Source organism: Moschus berezovskii, chromosome 16, assembly GCF_049115385.1.
Source record: "Moschus berezovskii isolate FMDL1 chromosome 16, NW_MosBer_1.0, whole genome shotgun sequence".
NCBI lineage: Eukaryota > Metazoa > Chordata > Mammalia > Artiodactyla > Moschidae > Moschus > Moschus berezovskii.
The window spans coordinates 54,854,603-54,869,996 of NC_142475.1; positions in this window are offsets into that span (position 1 = coordinate 54,854,603).

Below are 15,394 nucleotides of genomic sequence, written 5' to 3' on the forward strand. Positions count from 1 at the left end.
AAAATCCACCTGAGATTGCAGGAGACACAAGAGACTCAGGTTGGATCCTTGGGTTGGAAAGATCCGCTGGAGTATGAAATGGCAACCCGCTCCAGCATGCTTTCCTGGAAAATCCCAAGGACAGAGGAGCCTGGTGGACTCCTGTGGTCGAAAAGAGTCAGATACAACTGACTGTCAGAGCACATGCACACACCTCCATGGGGCCTTGAAAATGTTGGGAGCAGAAATTTATAACTTTTTTTTCTGGAACTTCTTCAAAGTTTCATCAGGTTCTCAAAAGTTTTTTCATATTTACAAAATGGTTAAGGAAGTGACCCACAGGCTGATCCAGCCCACAGACCAGTTTTAATGCTTCTTAGGTGCATTTTGCATTTGTTTTAATTACTTTTCAACATAAACTGAATCAGGAGATTTCATGTACACATCTTAATCTCTGGCTTCTCTTGAAAAATGAGAAGATGGGACAGCCTTGGGCTTGTGTCCTAGGGAGGCCATCCATGTGGCCACCCACCAGCCAGGCAGATGCCCCCTGGTCATCCACGGTCATCGGTTTGACCAGCAGGGGGCTTGCCCCCTCTGGACTGGAAGGTCTGGGTTCTCTCTCTCCTTCTGACTCCATTCTGAGAGGGTTGCAGATAAGCGGAGTCACTTTGAGAGGAGAGAACTCAGGCTGCCCTGGGAACAGAGCCGTGGACTGTAAGAAAGAGCCTCTATTGTGGAGGAGAGAAGACCCGTGGCTGAAGGAATCTGCGGGGATGCGTGGAGAAGAGACAGCTGACCCACTCTCTTGGTTCCCAGAGGGTGGAAGCAGGAGGCCCGGTGAATGAAATTTCACTGGATGCTGGATTCCTGTCCAGTGGGAAGATCGGGTCAGAGACAGCAGGGGTCCCCTGGATCCACTCACTGGCGGACGAGACTTCCATGCTGGAGGGATTTAAACAGAGGTTGGACGTCCATTTCACAGGGCCGGAAGGGGTGCTGATCTGAACGTCGATGGCTAGGTGAACATTTAAGGTCTTCTCCCAGCTTGAGGGTCTGCACTTCCTAAGTGCTTCCTTTCCACCCCTAAAATTCTGCTCATCCACTCCGGCCCCCTGCTCTTCCTTCAGTGCTGCTGCTGATAGAGGCCAGAATGGGTGTGTGGTCACTCAGGTCAGGACTGTGAACTCTCTGTGGGTCATTCATTTCTTGGTTTTGTGAACAAGGAAACGGAAGGTGAGAGTCTGAATGGCTTACCTCAGGACAGGTCGAGGGAATACAAGAGCCAAGATTCAAAGCCACATCTGGGGGATCAAAGCCCTTATCACACCAACAGGAGGAGCCACCGTTACAGATGCAGGCAGCTGAGGAGAGCCAGAATGAAAAAGGCCCACGGGGATCTTTAGGGTGGGAAAGCTCCCTGAGGATTTCTTAGCCCATCTTCCTACTCAGGAGTGGAAGACACCGCAGCTTGCCTGACAAAAACAACTTGAATCATTTTTATTAAATAAATGAAATAAATATTTCTATTAATAAAAATCAAATAACAGCAATCAAAGAAGACGTATATGGTAAGATGAGAAGAGTACAGTTGCCGCATTTTACAGATGAAGGAACAGAGTCCAGGAGAAGGTGAATGACTTGACTGCTTTGCATTTAGACAGAGATGGGCCTCAAATGCATGTCTGCTGAGAGACAGCCGGGCATAGAGGGCTTGCCTTGGTCTTCCAGCCCACTGTGTGTGTATGTGTGTGTGTGTGTGTTTGTGTGTGTGTCAAGGCCAGGCGGCCACACTGACCTCTCCCCCTTGCACTTTGCGTGAGTAAGTGAACAAATGTCCACAGGAATTGCAACGCTGAATGAGTGAATGACACAATCCGCTCCTCAGCCTTATGATTTAGCAAAGCTGGTCACTTTCCTTGTGGCTTAGTAAGCACCGTTTTTTATCGCTTCTGATCATTTCGGTGGATGTGCCCCCCCATTCCCCCTTGCTGCCTCAGCGAGCCTCTTTCTGCATGTGACTTCCGCCCCTCACGATGCCGTCCCTGAGATTATTCCTAAGGAATGGGCATTCTGGGTCAAAGGGCACAGACATTTTAATGGCTCTTAGGAGGTTTTGGGACTGGGCCTTCATGAGAAGCCAAAAGCTGGGTAACATCGTGGCCTGAACAGAGGGAAGTCTTGGCCGAGATCCAGGGAATGTGCCGACCAGCCCTCCCGCTGTGGTCGTGAAGCTTGTCGGAACCCTCTAGGGACAAACCCCATCTGATGGGGTTAAGTTCTCATCTGCTGTCCACCTGCCTTAGCTTGGACACTCCCAGTTACTGCATGCTCACTACTTCTAGCTAACTCTGCCTAAGTTCTGATAGAGATGAGAACATCATTTTAATTTCTTAAACCTGGGTTCATAATACAATTTTGGAGGAAAAAAAAAGCAACTTCCACCATCCTATTTGGTTGGAGCTCTCTAAAGAGAAGTCTTTCTTTTAACTACATCCTGATAGATAGGAGCCAGTTGGAACTGGTCTTGACTGCCCGGCAGCCAAGTGGCTGAAGCCAGAGTGTGTGGTATAAAAACAAGAAAAAGCAAACTGAGCTCAACAATACGTGCAAGAAAATCTCACTTGAAAATCAAACAGTGCTACAAGCTTCTCTGGGGTGATAGTTTCATGACCACACAGGGCTTTGCCAGATAGCCATTGCTTTAACAGGCTCTTTCTTCTCAAGCCTGTGAGATGACCATCACAGCCACCTTGCCCCTTCTCCTTGTCCGGAGTCTGACTCATCTCTGTCCCAGCCTTTGCCCACCTTCTCCTGTCCTACTCCCACGGGGAGCCAGTGGTTTGTTAGTGGATATCTCGTTAAAATGAAAGCTTTCTCCCTGCCACCTCTGTCTGTCAGCCCTTACTCCATGTTTTTGGCAGTACTTAGAATAATTAAAGGGGACTTCCCTGGCAGTCCAGTGGTTAAGACTCTGTGCCTCCAATGCAAGGGGTTAGGTTCCATCCCTGTTCAGGGAACTGAGATCCCACATGCCACGCGGTGTGGCCAAAGGAAAAAAGTCAAAAAGAAATGAAGCAGAATAATTGAAATCTCCTTTCCCATGACATTTTTTCTGACCTCTGTAAAAACAAGACTAGTGTGACCCTGAGCCTGAGATTGGATCCCAGTTGGTCCCAGGCTATATAATCTACTTTCTCCCATACCCCCTGTGCAGATGGACAGCCCAGTGGCCTGTCCATCCGGGGCTTACAGATGTTCAGTCCCACAGTAAGTAAGCGGCAGAGCTGGGACTCAAACCCATGTCTTCGTGCAGAATCCATGGCCCGAACCAAAATTCCGATCTGCCTTAAGTGTGTAAGGTAAATGTATAGCATTCATCCAATGAGGCATATATACCATATGGACAATCTTTGTTCTTTACAGAAAATACTTTTCATTAGAATGTCTTACATTATGAAAGCAATGAAAGCATGGTTTTTAGCATTTAAACACATGAATGTTTGTTTTATTTTTTTATTAGTGTATAGCTGCTTTACACTTGAAAGTGTATTTTTACAAGGGCAAAATATTGACTATGCTCCTTTGTTTTCATCTCCCCAGCTTATCCAGTAGTAACATTCTGACAAATACCCTTTCAGAGTCTTATATCCAAACATACACATCAAGCAAAAATCCAGCATTTGAACAATTGCAGTAACAATGACTACTACAACAGTTTACCTCCCGCCGTGTCTGGCTCATGGGAGGGGCTCTGTTAATAACTGAGAGGTGGAATTGTCTGTTTGGCCTGGTCTAATGGTTCCTCTGAGGCCGCTGGGCTGTGGGGCAGTGGTCTCCCTTGGCCTTCAGCAAAATGGACGGGCAGGATAAGACCCTGGATGGCATGTTTGCAGGTCTCTGAGGAAACACCTAGTGCAGCTCAGCTTTTCCCCTTGCTCCTGAGTTGCTGTGGGCGAGTCCGCCTGCGCTTTCCTTGCAGCTTGGTCCCCCTCCCCGCCCTCCAGGCGTTCCTCACCCCCTGCCCCCTGTGCTGCCGACAGCTTCACATCCTCAACTTCTGTAATCCCCCGAGGGCTGGTCTGTTTCTGCCCCTTGCCAATGAGCTCCTGGAGTTCACGGATTTCTTATCTCTGAACTACTAGTGTCTGCACAATGGTGGGCACAGTAAGGAACTCAATAAATCTTTGTGTGAGGAAGGAATTTCCAAATGGTGATAATCAAGTGCCTGGCACATAGTATCGATTAATAAAATTACAGCTTGGTTTAAATCACAAATAAGTGAGTGAAATATCAAGATTGGAAAAGTGGTACCGATATTTGCAGTGTCTGGAGCAGCATCCCACATACAGACACGCATGGCAGATGCCAGTCCTTCCCCATCAGTAGTGGCGTGGTGGTGGGGTGGTGGGGTGAGCTCTGGGTGATGACCAGGCAGCTCTGGACCTTGGGCATTGCTGGGGGTCCCACTGCACCCTAGAGACCTGGATTCATGGACCGGGCTGTGTTGGTGGGTGTAAGTCTGGCTTGGGTCTGAATTTGGCCCTTCTCTTGCCTGTCTGTGTGGTCCAGGACCTTTTAGAGAATTTCTGCTGGAGCCAAAGGGATGATCTCAGAAAACATGGTGAGGGACAGCTCAGGGCCTGGAAATCTCTGGTCAGTGAGTAGATCTGACCTTCTTAATGCCTGGTAGGTCAACTTGCTAGAACCTTTAGAAGGTCATACAGGCTCCAGGATTCGCTGTCAGCCACACCAGCCTATTCTTATGCTGGAAAAAAAAGTCCTCAACACCTGATCACCCCTCCCCCAGACGATGCACTGGCTGTTCAGCACGTATTGAATGTACTGTGCCAAGTCTCTCAGTCATGTCTGAATCTTTGCAACCCAGTGGACTCTAGCCCGCCAGGCTCTCTGTCCATGGGGATTCTCCAGTAAAGAGAGTGGGTTGCCATGCCCTCCTCCAGGGGATCTTTCCAACCCAGGGATCGAACCCAGGTCTCCCACATTGCGGGCAGATTCTGAGCCACCAGGGAAGCCCAAGAGTACTGGAGTGGGTAGCCTATCCATTCTCCAGGGGAACTTCCTGACCCAGGAATCCCCCCAGGGTCTCCAGCATTACATATTGAATACAAATACCTATATCTCTTGCCTCTTTGGTTGGTCATTTCCTAATACCCCGCCCCCAGGGCTCTGTCCAGTTAGTGCTCTGAATGCCTGCTGCAGGTCAGATGTGCTAAGGGCATCAAGGGGCAGATACCCAGTGCCCTGAGGCCAAGCTGCCCCTGGTGTGTTCAGGTGGGGGTTTGGGTGTCCCTAGCCAACCACTCACCATGCAGCAGTACTTATTAGAACACAGACCATTGGCACTGTGTGTTTACACACTCCCCCTGGGTAATTTTTGCAAGAATAGAGGGAGTTAGTAATCACTTTATGTAGGAGAAGAGACCTAGAGCGTCAGGCGACCTGTCCAGGGGCAAATGGCCAGCTAAGAGCAGCAGCCTCTTGCATTTATGCTCCCCCCACTTTCTCCTCCCCTCCCTTCCCTTCTCTGTGTCAGCGTGTTGTCTGTTAAGGCTGGGCTTTCACATCCGACTTCCTAGAGGGTAAACACGGAGTCTTGGAGGAAAGTGGAGAATTCCCCAAACTGTTTTTATTTGTTTTTAATTGGAGTATAATTGCCTCACAATGTTGTTTTAGTTTCTGCTGTGCAACAAAATGACAGCCATGCTCACGTATCCCCTCGCCCTTGAGCCTCCCCCATCCCTCACCCCCACCCAGCCCTCTGGGTCGTCACAGGGCAGGCACCGCGCTGAGTTCCCTGTGCCGAGCAGAAGCTTCCAGGCAACTCTCTACCTCGCACACGGCAGTGTGTATATGTCAGCGCCGCTCTCTCAGGGCGTTCCACACCCTCCTTCACCCTGTGTCTACACGTCCGTTCTCGTGGTCTGCGTCTCTATTCCTGCCCTGCAAACAGGTTCATCAGCGCCATTTCCACACATACGCATCAATGCGCGGTGTTTGCTTTTCTCTTTCTGACTTCCTTCACTCTGTTCATCCACATTGCTCCAACTGACCCCACACTATTTTGAATGCCTTGTTCCTCTCTGGGGCTGTGTTCCTACCACGTGCAGTCCCGGAGGCGGGAACTCTGCCTGGTTTATCTCCATTGCTGGAGCTCTGGTGTGGGCTTGGGTGGGTTCGGTACCGGGCCTGGGCATGAGTGAGCGCCTGTGTGGGTGGGCGGTCGGTGGGATGAGGTGGGCAGGGAGGGAGGGGGTGCGGAAACGCGTGACTCCCTGGGTGGAGGGCGGGCGAGAGAGCAAGCCCGCGGGTGGATGGACGCACGAGGGCCTTGCGATGCGTTAGCGTCACCACGGGTCGATCTGCCATGTGTGGACGGTTCTTAGGTGAAAAGGAAGGAAAGAGGATGGGGTGGGAGGGTGCTCAGCCCTCAGATAGAACCTTTCGAGAGGCTCTTCTCTGTCGCTCCTGCGAATTCTGCCACCGAGAAATGCTCAGACTGGGTTTGAAAAGCCTTACTTCACTGGACACAGAGAAGCACAGAGGTGAGGAGCAGAACCCCTCCTACCGCCGCCCCGCTTGAAGGGGAGGTATTTCCGGAGCTTCCTCTCCGCCTCCGTCCTAGAGTCCCCGCACAGTGAGGCCAAAACAGCGGGTCCTTTGAACAATGAACCGGAGCCCCGGGTCGCGCAGACCACGAACCTCCCTGGTCCCACTGTGTCAGGCACATCTGTGCATTGATTCCCCGAGAAGGAAACTCACCCCGCGGGGTCTCTGTTCCTGGTTCCTCCTCAGGTATCCCTGACCTCCCCCACCTACTCACACCTGCAGAGCAGTGGGTCCTGGAGATCTGAGAAGCTATCTTAGAAAAAAAGAAACACCCTTCATGACTAGACAGAGACGGTAACTCCTGTGCTCATAAGTCACATGCTTGCTCTATTCTCAGGACGTAGAAGTTTTAAGATTATATTTTTTAGTATTTAGGGAAAAAAAAGAGAACGTGCTTTTATTACCTAAGTCAATATAGAGTTAAGTTAGTGGAGCCATTCTATCACTGTTATGCTGATACATGGAGCACCTGCTCTGTGCCTGTCACCCTTCCAGGCACTGAGACATGACCACTAAGTCTAAGGAGCTCCATGGAAAAGACAGACCAATAAGCTGTTGTGCTTAGTCGTTCTGTCATGTCCGACTCTTTGCGACCCCATGGATTGTAGCCCGCCAGGCTCCTCTATCCGTGGGGATTCTCCAGGCAAGAATACTGGAGTGGGTTGCCATGCTCTCCTCCAGGGGATCTTCCCAACCCAGGGATAGAACCCAGGTCTCCCACCATGTAGGCAGATTCTTTACTGTCTGAGCCACCAGGGAAGCCCAAGAATACAGGAGTGGGTAGCCTATCCCTTCTCCAGGGGATCTTCCTGACCCAGAAAGGAGAAGGAAAAAAAGATCATAGGAAATAAGATAAAACAACATAAACACTAGATGAGGGGATGGGACGAGCCAAAGCTGCCTGAGTTCACCTCTGCCCACCCCCAGAGGCTTGCCCAGAGGGGAAATGCCTTAAGTTCAGCTCAGTCACTCCTTAGGCTCATGGATTGATGGCCCACAGAGAGAGAGAGAGAGAGAGAGAGAGAGAGAGAGAGAGACAATTATGCTGGAGCCCATCATAATACAACCTGAATCAACCCTGGATATTCATTGGAAGGACTGATGTGGACGCTGAAACTCCAATACTTTGGCCACCTGATGCAAAGAACTGACTCACTGGAAAAGACCTTGATGGTGGGAAAGACTGAAGTCAAAAGGAGAAGGGGATGAGGTGGTTGGATGGCATCACCAACTCAATGGACATGAGTTTGAGCAGACTCTGGGAGACAGTGAAGGACAGGGAAGCCTGGAGTGCTGCAGTCCATGGGGTCGCAAAGAGTCAGACCTGAATGAGCTACTGAACAACAGCAGCACACTACAGTATCAGCTTCCCACTCGACAGGATTCAGAAGATAAGGAGGTCAAGTTTAATATTGTTTGTGAGATGATAAAACAATATCATCCCAGGGGTCGGTGGGAGCCTGAAGAAGATGGTGACACTCCCTCCATGGGAAATCAGAGAAGCCTTCACAGAGGAGAAGATGCATCCTAGGGGTTTTGAAGGATGAGTAGGAACCTGCCTGGAGAGGAGAAGACTGTTATCATCCCAGAGGTAATGACAGAGGCAGTGGCAAAGGGTTAGGGCAATGGTAGGGTGTTGAAGAAAGAGGGGGAAGTTGCTGAGGTTGGAGAAAAAGGTTCATGAGGAGTCGGTGGAGACCATGAACCTGGAAAAGGAGATCGGGACCAGACTGAGAAAGGCTGGAAGGAGAAGGCTTTCTGCTGGGAATGACATGAACAGACCTGTGTGCTCCAATGACATCTGTGCCCAAGGCCCTTTACAGACTTCCAGAGCTTAACCCACAGGGTTACAATCTGGTTCAGATATCGGAGTCTCACCCTCAGAAGGAAAAGTGTCTTCAGAGATTCTGGGGTCCTGTGTGCCACCAGGGCTGAGCCAGGAGCTTGGATTCTAGACTAAAGCATTTCTTAAGGTAGGGGCTCCAAGTGAGGGCTGGATCCTCCCTTCAAGCTTCCTCACCCGAAGATGGTTAACATCTCTCAGACACCTTCCTGCTCCAAGAGTGCAGGATTCTGAGATGTTCTTAGTGCCTTAGGAGGTTACCAGCACCAGGTTACTGGGGGCACTCAGGCTTAGGTGGAAGCATGAGAGGGGCTGAGAGTGGATTCAGTTCAGTTCAGTTGCTCAGTCATGTCTGACTCTTTGTGACCCCATGGACTGCAGCACGCCAGGCTTCCCTGTCCATCATCAACTCCTGGAGTTTACTCAAACTCATGTCCATTTAGTCAGTGACACCATCCAACCATCTCATCTTCTGTCATCCCCTTCTCCTCCCACCTTCAATCTTTCCCAGCATCAAGGTCTTTTCCAAGGAGTCAATTCTCCATGTCAGGTTGCCACAGTATTGGAGTTTCAGCTGTAACATCAGTCCTTCCAATGAACACCCAGGACTGATCTCCTTTAGGATGGACTGGTTGGATCTCCTTGTAGTCCAAGGGACTCTCAAGAGTCTTCTCCTATACCACAGTTCAAAAGCATCAATTCTTCGGTGCTCAGCTTTGTTTATGGTCCAACTCTCACATCCATACATATCTACTGGAAAAACCATAGCCTTGACTAGACAGACCTTTGTTGGCAAAGTAATGTCTCTGCTGTTTAATATGCCGTCTAGGTTGGTCATAACTTTTCTTCCAAGGAGTAAGTGTTATTTAATTTCATGGCTGCAGTCACCATCTGAAGTGATTTTGGAGCCCCAAAATATAAAGTCAGACACTGTTTCCCCATCTATTTCCCATGAAGTGACGGGACCAGATGCCATGATCTTAGTTTTCTGAATGTTGAGCTTTAAGCCAACTTTTTCACTCTCCTCTTTCACATGATCATCAAGAGGCTCTTTAGTTCCTCTTCACTTTCTGCCATAAGGGTGGTGTCATCTGCATATCTGAGGTTATTGATATTTCTCCTGGCAATCTTGATTCCAGCTTGTGCTTCATCTAGCCCAGCGTTTCTCATGATGTACTCTGCATATAAGTTAAATAAGCAGGGTGACAATATACAACCTTGACATACTCCTTTTCCTATTTGGAACCAGTCTATTGTTCCATGTCCAGTTCTAACTGTTGCTTCCTGACCTGCATATAGGTTTCTCAAGAGACAAGTTAGATGGTCTGGTATTCCCATCTCTTTCAGAATTTTCCACAGTTTGTTGTGATCCACACAGTCAAAGGCTTTCGCGTAGTCAATAAAGCAGAAATAGATGTTTTTCTGGAACTCTCTTGCTTTTTTGATGATCCAGCGGATGTTGGCAATTTGATCTCTGGTTTCTCTGCCTCAAGCATGGGGCAATGGGGGAATTTGGCATAGACTACTCTCTCAGACAGAGGTCTCATATGGTGGTACAGAAGGTACTGCCAACTTGGAACAAGTGCTAAAAAGGGCTCTCTGGTAACTTCCTTTAATTGAGTGCTTGTAGCTTTTTTTGTTTTTTTTAACTGACTGGCAGCTGGGACTGTGGTAGGGACCCTAATCCTTCCTATAAGCTGGTGGGGCAGGCTAATCCCCTTGTTACAGATGAGGCGCGAAAGCTTAGACAGTAGCTGAGATCATGCAGCAAACGCAACAAGTGCTGGACCCAGGAACCAAACTCCAGTCTGTCTGGCCCCACGGCCTGTGGCTCTTTGTCGACTGTCAATCTCAGCTCTCACTGGGGGAGGCTGCTTATGACTCCTCACTGTCCTTCCCCCCAAAAATGGGGACTCTACTGGTTTGGCACCTCCCAAATCAGAGTGGGTACTGCAGCACTATTTATATGCATTGCTTCACCAGACGAGACACTACTCCAAATAAGTTAAACAGAAATATCTGTGTCCTCAGGACCCTGTCATCTGAGACAGTCTCTTGTGAAATGAACGGAGACAGTCTATTTGGGGTGGGGCGGTGGAAAGAGAAAATAAAGAACAAAATCAAGAAGAATTCAGTGCTGAACATGAAAGAAAGAAGAACAGGGTTACGACAGCTCTCGGATGTTTGCACAGAGCCATCACGGGCGATGAGTGTTCTCTGGTGCGGATGGTGGGGCTCTCTCAAGGGAAGGCATCGTCCTCTCTGTGCCGCCCCATTGGCCCGGGAAGGATGCAGGGGTGCGGAATCTGGATGGACTTTGGAAGTCAGCCCCTGGAAAGGGATTCTGGGAAAGCCGGTCTAAGCTGAGTTGTCAATCAAACATGAAAGAGAGGAAGAGGGGAAGAGACGCAGAGCAAGGGAGGAGGTTAAGGACCCGAGGTGGGGAGGGCGCTTGGAAGGGCCCGGGTGAGCTCTGGAGATGGAGCCGTTATCTGCGGAGCCATAGAAAGTCCATGGCCTGTCTGTGGTTTGCACGTGAAAGAAGCCCAGCTCAGACTGGCTTAGATTTTTTTTAAAATGGGGCTGGAGAAATATTTCTTCCCAACACAAAGGCTCTGAGTGCTTGTGAACTTTGGGCAACGCTGGGCTGAGGTGCTCAGGTGATGAAACTCATCTAGTTCCCCCAGTGGGTGGCTTCCTTCTCCATCAGGATTCCCCACCCCCGGGTCATGGCAAATGGCCCTCCATGTCTCCAAACTTAGCATCTCTAGCAGAAACACGCCTCTCTTCCTGGAAACTCCAGCAGAGATTCCAGAGATGCTGTGGCTTGAGTTTCATTCACAGTTTTTAGCAACTGGCAGACAAATGCGACTGGCATCTGGTCTCTTGATATAAAGAACTGATAGGAAATATTTTTGAATTCCACAGCACAAAGAAGGAGGTTAGAAAAGCACATTTCTCATTCTATTTCCATCCCCTGCAATGAAATTACTCCTGCATTTTGGTAGCCTGGGGTTTAAGCTGATTCCATGTAAGCCTTTCAGTGTCTGAACGGAAGGAGGGCTGGGTGGCTGTTCTTGTTGGGACTAGACTCCTAAAGTCCCAAGTTCCTTTGTCTTCTCCTCTTCTGTGAGACATCACCCAGTGCTTTCATTCTCCAGAGCACAGCGAGCAGTCCTCTGTGGTCACGGGTGATGTCTGTAGACAACTCAATTCTAATTCTGCAAGTTCCTGGGTGTATGATTTGAGACATATTTGTTAACTTTCCTGAGTTTGAGATTCCTCGATTCTAATCACCATTTGGTCAGCTTGTTGGGAGGAGATAAAACAATTCAAGTGAAACCACAGCATGGCTCTGGCTACTGTTTACATCATTCATGCCACTGTATGTTCACCACATCTGTTATCGCATAACCTGTTGAACCAGCTGTCACACTGTGAGTTTGGACATGTATTTTCACTGCCCTAAAAATCCTCTGTGCCCTGCCTGTTCATCCCTCCCTCCCCCCCTCCCCCCACACACTCTTGGAAACCACTGATCTTTTTATTGTCTCCATAGTTCGGCCTTTTTCATAATGGCATAGAGTTGGAATCATACTGTATGTAAGCCTTTTCAGATTGGTCTCTTTCACTTTGTAATATGCATTTGAGGTTCCTCCAGGTCTTCCCATGGCTAGCTGGCTCATTTCTTTGTAGGGCTGAATAACCTTCCATTGTCTGGATGGACCACAGTTTATTTATTGATTCACTTACTGAAGGACATCTTGGTTGCTTCTATGTCTTGGGAGTTACACATGAAGTTCAGTAAACATCCATGTGCAGGTTTTTGTGTGGACCTAAGTTTTCACTTTAGATAAATACCATGGAGGGTTGCTGCTGGACCATATGTAAGAACATGTTTAGTTTTGTAAGAAAGCCCCAAGTGTCCTCCGAAGTGGCCGCGCCATTCTGCGCTCCCACCAGCAATGACTGAGGGTTCTTGCTGCTCCACATTCTCACCTGCGTTTGGTGTTGGAGGTGTTTGGACCGTTCTAACAGGCGTGGAGGGGTGTCTCACTGCTGTTTGAATTTGCATTTCCCCGATGACAGGTGATATGGAATGTCTTACCATGTGCTTGTTTTCCCTCTGTATATCTTCTTTGGTGAGGGGTCTGTTAAGAACCTCAGCTTATTTTTAAAATCAGGTTGTTTTCTTATTGCTGAGTTTTAAGGGTTTTGGGTATATTTTGGAGAACTTTCTTTATCAGTTGTATCTTTTGCAAATATGTTCTCCTGGTCTATGACTTATCTTTTTATTCTCTTGAAGATTTTGTTTGTTTGTCTTTAGTTGGAAGTACACAACAGAGGATTCTGCACCAGGAAAGTCACAGGAAGACATTGGATCACGGGAAGTAAATCAAAGGCACAGAAGGACCCTCGCACTTCTGTGACTAAGTGCAGCAGTTGAACGTGAGGCTGACACTAATATGTCAGCAGGGCGGGGGGTGGGGGGGCTGGCACTTGGTTTCTCTGCCTGCCCCCACCCTGGCTGCACACTGCTTTCCCTCAGGGCTCTGTCCTCCACTCCCTCTTCACTTGTCCAGGAGGGTCTCCTGCCCCAGTTTCTCTTCTGAGCTAGACTCAGATGTGTTTGACTTTTCTGCCAGGGCATCTTCTAGACGACTCAGACTCACTCACTGTGTCCTGCTTATCACCCCCACCCAACTCAGTGACTGGCTCCCAGAGGTTCAAACTGGAAGTCTAGTACCATGGAGTCTGCAGCTGGACCACTTGAAAATGTTAGCATTAGTTGCTCGGTCGTGTCTGACTCTTTGCAACCCCATGGACTATAGTTTGCCAGGCTCCTCTGTGCATGGGGATTCTCCAGGCAAGGATACTGGAGTGAGTTGCCATGCCCTCCTCCAGGGGATCTTCCTGACCCAGGGATCAAACCCAGGTCTCCTGCATTACAGGCAGATTCTTTACTATCTGAGCCACCAGAGAAGCCCAAGGACCACTTGATCTCCTTACTGTCTTAGGAAAGGTTGTCAGCATCTCTCTTTGGATGTTGCACTAACCTCCTTGTTGGTCCCTCTGCTCCATCCGTCCTTCTCCATAGGGTTTTCAAAATTGCATCAATATAGGTCACTCCCTTGCATGAGGACATCCACTGCTTCCAAGGGCAAAGTCTGACCCCTTTTTCTAGGTTACTGCCCAAGTCCCTTGACTGCCTTTATTAACATGAATTCTTGCCTTCTGCTCCAGCCTGAATTTTCACTGTTTCTTTTACTTCCTCATCTAAATATTTTATTTATTGCTCATAAGTGATCCTGGAAGGGAGGTGGGCTATTCCTGGTGAAGACATCCCTTGTCTCCCTGCCTGCTCTCCACCCATCTTTCTGGGCTTGGCTCAGGTGTTACCTCCTCCAGGAAGTCTTCCCTGACTCTCAGGCCTAAGTCAAGTGCTATCAGAGCACTGACCCTAAAGAAATGGAAGCATCTACTTGCTTATCTGTATCCACTATTAGGTCTGAAGCTTCTTGGACAGAGTGTCCTGTTCTGTGTGACTGGCACTTAGTAAGTGCCTGATCTGCCTTCAGGACATGATTCAATTGGGGAATAATTAGACATTAAAGGCCTGAGACCCCTATGCAGTTAACACTGGCCTGTGACATAGGTGTTGTTATACGTGAATGGGCTGAGGTCCAGAGAGGTTAAGTGACTTCCCTGGTTTGCACAGCGAGTCACAGGCAGAACTGGACTCTGAACACAGGGTTCTGAAACAGAAGCTCTGTCATTGTGCCAGCTGCTGTGGAAGAGTCAACACCCCTGAAGGTGCTTGGTCTGTGTTTGGTGACTGAGGAGGACTTGGTGCAGGTCCTGCAGGGCAGGGATTTGAATCTAGGAGGCAGGCTCCCCAACAGTCCCCAGGCAGCTGGGCTCTCGGGCTTCCGTAGCGACAGAAGCCAGCCAGCTCCCTCTGCCCCTCTGCACCTGTAAGTGCGGTCTTCATCAGACAGCACAGCAGAGGCTCAGAAGGACCCGGCTCAGTGGCCTGGACACAGGCACGCCAGGCTTTTATGTCTCCACCAGATGCCTGCCCAGAGCTTCGTCCGTCACCCCAGCAACACATCCGTGGTGCCTCACTCCACGCAGTCTCCACCCTCCGTGGGCAGCGGCCAGACCCTCTGCAGCAGGCAGAGCTCGCACTTTGCCCAGGCTGCCTCGCAATGTGCCAGATCTCATTTTCTCCCTCTAAATTGCCTTCTGCTCAGTGTCTTTTCTCCCCCACCTCTGAGTCCCTGAATAGGGAAGGCTGGTTACTATGGAAATGATTTGGCTTGTGGAAGGAACTCAGCTCAGTAAATTAATTGCTGGACTTCTGGAGACTAATGGCACAGCCCTGCCTCCCAGGGACCGGGTGTGGCCTGAGTCGAGCCCACTTGGCAGCCAAGTCCTAGACAGAGCTGGTGAGAGAAATGGAACCATGGTGCCCGTGCTTGCTGGTGGGGAAGCATGGCGCACAGATCTCAGCACGTAAAGTGGCTGTGACCCTGGTCTGTGCCTGTATCTCTGCGGCATGCTTTGTAGAAACTACTTCATGGAACACTCACAGCATCCCATATGGAGTAGGGATGACCCCCTCCTAAGGTGGAGATGGGATGCTCATTTAGTGGCTCCTGAGCATAAACGTGCCTTACCTGGCCTGCCTCCTCAGTGGGCATTTTTCTATGAACACTTCATTCATCCTCTTCTCTACAGCATCTTCCAGAAGATAGAAGCACAGCGGGCATCTCCTGTCACATTCTATGTGATGCCAACATAGTCCTAATCCCAAATAAAGCCATTCGAGAGGAGAAAATGGCAGACCAATATCGCTCATGAGCCTCGATGCAAAGACTCTCAACAAAGTATTAGCAAATCAATATGGCAGTGAATAACAGAATAGGAAAAACAAGAGAT